The sequence below is a fragment of the Mustela nigripes genome, chromosome 7, assembly GCF_022355385.1.
Source record: "Mustela nigripes isolate SB6536 chromosome 7, MUSNIG.SB6536, whole genome shotgun sequence".
In the NCBI taxonomy this organism is placed as follows: Eukaryota; Metazoa; Chordata; class Mammalia; order Carnivora; family Mustelidae; genus Mustela; species Mustela nigripes.
Genome location: NC_081563.1, coordinates 69,923,486 through 69,928,499, shown reverse-complemented (window position 1 = coordinate 69,928,499; position 5,014 = coordinate 69,923,486). Strand labels below are relative to the sequence as shown.

At 36.0% G+C, this 5,014-nt stretch overlaps 1 non-coding gene across 1 annotated transcript; it reads right to left on the bottom strand.

Moving 5' to 3' along the window:
• Window positions 1-3,815: 3,815 nt before the first annotated feature.
• On the bottom strand, window positions 3,816-3,922 carry LOC132022873 (U6 spliceosomal RNA). The gene has a single exon (XR_009405764.1). It is a non-coding gene; the product is annotated as a U6 spliceosomal RNA (small nuclear RNA).
• Between the last annotated feature and the right edge of the window lie 1,092 nt (window positions 3,923-5,014).

Below are 5,014 nucleotides of genomic sequence, written 5' to 3'. Positions count from 1 at the left end.
CGGTACTGCCTCTTGTTCTTTTTTTTGTGTTGAATTTTTCCATCTTGTCATTTTGTCCAGATAAGAGTATATGAAGGAGCAAGTAAAATACTAAAGGGTGGCAACAACCCCAGGAAAATATGCATTAACCAAATTAGAAGAGATCCCAAATTGTGAGGGGGGAGAAAGGGGATAAAAAGAGGTTCAAAAAGGAAGAATGAAAAAAAAAGAAAAAGAAAAAAAAAAGGAAAGAAAAGAATTTAAAAAAAAGAAAACACATTAGACAATTATAAAAAAGAAAAATTATATATATTAGATAAACTAGTTAAAAAACCTTAAGAAAGAAAAAGGTAAAAGTTAAAAAAAAATTTTACCCGAAGGCGAGAAAAAAAAACAAAAAGTGAAGAAGATAAAAATTAAATAACTGAAAGACTAAAAAAAATCACAGGGAAAAAGCCATGAGTTCCGTGCTTGGCTTTCTCCTCCTCTGGAATTCTGCTGTTCTCCTTGGTATTGAGACCTCACTCCTTGGTAGGTGAACTTGGTCTAGGCTGGATTTCTTGTTGATCTTCTGAGGGAGGGGCCTGTTGTAGTGATTCTCAAGTGTCTTTGCCCCAGGCGGAATTGCACTGCCCTTGCTCGGGGCCGGTGAGTAATCTGCTTGGGTTTGCTTTCAGGAGCTTTTGTTCCCTGAGGGCTTTCCGTAGAGTTCCAGAGGATGGGAATACAAATGGCTGCCTCCTTGTCTCTGACCTGGAGGAGCTAAGAGCCCGGGGCCCCACTCCTCAGTGTGCCTTTAGAGAACAGCGCCCAGTTACTCCCGTCTGCCTGACCTCCGGCTGCGCTCCGAGCTCACCGAGGCTGCAACCCGTTCAAGGTAACACGGAGCTGTGAGCTTACTGTCGGCTCTTCTTTGTATCCGGCTTTCCCGTTCAGTACCTGCAAGCTCTGCGACACTCAGACACCCCCGATCCTTCTGTGACCCTGTGGGACCTGAGGCCACTCTGACCCCGCGTGGGCTTCGTCCCCCGGTTAGCCTCTGGAGCGATGTCCCTCAGCGGAACAGACTTTTAAAAGTCCTGATTTTTTGCGAGGTTGCTCCACCGCTTGCTGGGAGCCGGCCCTTCCCCCCGGGGTCTATCTTCCTGTTGCTTTGGATTCACTTCTCCGCGGGTCCTACCTTTCAGAAAGTGGTTGTTTTTCTGTTTCCAGAATTGCTGTTCTTCTTCTCTTCAATCTGCCGATGGATTTTCATTTGTTTGCCATCTTTAGGTAAGCTATCTAGCTGATCTCCGGCTAGCTGAAGTAGTCTCAGCCTGCTACTTCTCTGCTATCTTGACTCCTCCCTTCTGTCTTAAATATATTTTTAACCTTAAGGATTTTCAGATTAAAGATTAAAACATTAGGCAATGACTACTTGGAAACTGAAATTATGCATTCAAATTTCACGGAAGGTTTTATTTTGTTTTTATTTTTTTATTTCCATTCTACCCAGTGTAAAGATCAAAATGAACAATTATCTTTTCTATATGTTTAGTTTCTTTCTAATTTACCTTGGGGGCACCCAGCTTTATATAGAATATCTGTTTAGATTACACACTCAGCTCTGTCATTGTCTCTTGTACTTTTATCAAGTTCACAAGTTCATTTTGTTTGAAAGAAACCCCAGGGCAAAAGCTGACCTCAGTGTGAGCTTCTCTGACTTTCCACTTCTACTTTGTTTGGAGGCCTCTGAATATTTATTTGTAAATTTCTCCTTAGCTCAGCAAAGGTTTTAAAGAGTATTTTACTTAACTATATTTTGGCTACTGTTACTATTCGTTCTGGTAGGGGTTTTATCGAGGTTATCTGTTTAGTCATGCTTCAGGAAACAGAATTTTCTCCTTGATGACTTGTAGCTGAAATCTTTTGCCTATCTTTATGAAATTCCCAATGGCAACAATTTCTTTAGAAAATGGAGACTTTCTAATCTAGGATTCATTTGCTTTCTCTGTCTACTCCAATTAACAGTTGACCAAAAAAATCCTTAACTTTCTACTTCTTGAATTTCCAATACAGGATTCTCTCATTACCTCCATAATACTTCTCAGCTTTTTTTTTTTTTTTTTTTACTGAACCATCTTTTTCTGCCAACTCTTTTATTTTTGTTGTTCCCATGTGTAATGATTAATTTTTTGTGTCTCCATGCCTAAACTGTTGTGCCCAGTTACTTGGTCAAAAACCAGTCTAAATGTTGCTGTGAAGGTACTTTCTATATGTGATTAACATTTAAATTACTTAAAACTAATTTAAGTAAAGTAGATTGCCCTTCATAATGTGGGCAGGCCTTATCTAAACAGTTGATGTTTGCCTTAAGCAAAAAGACTAAGTTCTCCCAAAGAAGGAATTCAGACTCTATATTGCCTTGTACTACATCAAGTCTTGCCAGCATTTCCAGCCTGAAGGCCAGACCTACAAATTTGAAATTAGCTTGTCCCCACAAATACATCAGCCAATTAAAAAAATATATATTAAAATTCATACTGGAAAAAAAATTAAAACTAAATTTTAATACAACTATATGTACACACACGTGTGTGTGTGTGTGTGTGTGTGTTTGAGAGAGAGAGAGAGAGATGTTTCTCTGGAGGATCCTAAGACAGATTTTAGTACTTGGAAAGTAGAGTTCTGCTCTAACAAATATCTAAAAAATGTGGACATGGTTTTGGAATTGGCTAATGAATAGAAGCTGGAACAATTTTGAGAAGCGTGATTAAAAAAATGAAAAAATATATCCTTATAGAGGTTGTGGGTAGAAACATGGAATTCATGGGAGATTGTGGTGGGGGTTTAGGAAAAAAAAAGACAAAAACTATAGAGGAAAACGTCTTTTGTCATAGAGAATACATATGTCATCATGAACCTGGAAATACAAATGTTAAAGAAACTTCTGATGAGGTTTCATTTGGGAATGAGGAAGATGTTATTAGAAACTGGAGCTGAGATTTCTAAGCGATACATTGATGATGCAGCTTGGTTTTTCCTTACTGCCTATGGCAAAATTTAGAATAGATAAATTGGAGAAGGACTGTTAAGCAGTAAGAAACTGGCACTTGATTTGGAGGATTCTGTACTTATCCAGATAGTGTGCTCTGGAAACAAGACCCCTTGCTGAAGAGATTATGTGTGCGACTTGTGGTCCAGTCACCCATCTCAGGAAAAGCTAGTTATAGAAATGCTATTATCCTGCAAATATCTGTGAAGGAGCAAGAGTGTAGTGGCTTGAGCCATGTTTATTATGCATCTCTGCCTTCATGTCTTTTCAAAATATATCTAAATAGTAAGTTCGTATACCTATCATTTTCCTATATAATTCATCTTGATTAAATACCTTTTTATTCACTGCCTCAATTTCAGATTAAACTTTCCTTCTGCATCACTGTCATATTTAATTTATCCCAAAGCAATTTTCAATAATTATATCTTAATACTTTTGTCATCCTTAGTTCAGACTCTCTAGATACTATTTATAATATCTTAAATTGGGAAGAAGCACTTTATAGCATTATTTAGATTTAAGTTTAATCCTAGATGTCAGAGGCATTAAACTTTCAAAGTCCCTGAGTCTTTATTTATAAACTTTTTTTCCCTGAAATTCAGATCTTATAACGTCAATTTCCTAATTAAAAACTAAATTAAAAAAAAAAACCTTAGAAAGCTTCCTAGCTCATAAGAAAATCTCTAAATTCCTTATATTAGCAATTGTATTTATTTTCACAACTCTTAACACCTGCCTTTTCCTCTAGCCTCTCTATTCTGCTTGCATTTTTTCTTTCTCTCTTTTTTTTAATTTTTTAAAAAATATGGAACGTTTCACGAATTTGCGTGTCATCCTTGCGCAGGGGATATGCTAATCTTCTATGTATCGTTCCAATTTTAGTATATGTGCTGCCGAAGCTAGCACTCTGCTTGCATCTTATATACAAGTAACACTGAACTATTTTTATTTTCCTAAAAACACTGTTCACTGTTTTTTTTTCTTTTTCTTTTTCTTTCCTTTTTTTTTTTTTTTTAAATGTGTTCTCTCTGCCTACAAGGTCTTTCTGTCAGTTCAGTTGCCTGGCATACACTTTTTAAAGTCAAAGACTAGGATCCTTTTTGCTGGGGAGCAGTTCCTGAATTCACATACTTAAACATTTTCTCTACTTTTTGTAAACAATGGCCAGTGTCTATCAGAACATGTGTTATATTTATATGTTTACATGTCTTTATCTTGCTAATAATGTGGATTTTTTGAATGTAAGGATTGTGTGGTTTTCATTTTGATCAGAAGGCATGGACATTGTTTCAGAGTCAATAATTCCTCATTACATGAGTGAATGAGCATAGTGATTACATACAAACTAGCTGATTCAAGTTAGGTCACATCAAATGAAAACTTCTATGGAGCACATGGATTGAACCTATGGTGGCCAGATTATAGTTTGCCATTAGGTCTTGGTAACTATAAGACATTTTTGGAGGACCCAAATAAAAATTAAATCATCATCATTTAAGTGACAATGATTAGATACTAAGTCATCTATACAAATATAGTTGTATATAGTAGCTATGATTAAAAACAGTTAGTCTACTATGATATTGAGAAAATAAACAGGGATTTCTCAATTCTTTATTATGCTTATATTTTCCAGAAAATATATATAATCATATCTAATTAAGTCACTGCTAAGGCTTGCTGACCCACAAGTCATTTGTTTTTATATGATGACTGTCTGTATCTATGGTTGGAGCCATGTCTTGATTTTGAAATTTAAATAATTTAAATAATCATAATTTCCAACTTTGTAGTGAAGAGGCACCTCCCTATAATCTTAAAGTAGAGCAACATTCACAACCTTGCTCTGTTATCACATTGTTGTATACCTTGAATATTTATATCACTTCTGGTTGCCTCATTTGTAAGATAACAATAACAGTGTTTACATATACTACCTCCCAAGTAATGTTGCAAAGCATAATTAGCCAACACATGCTGTTGAAACACTAAAAATGT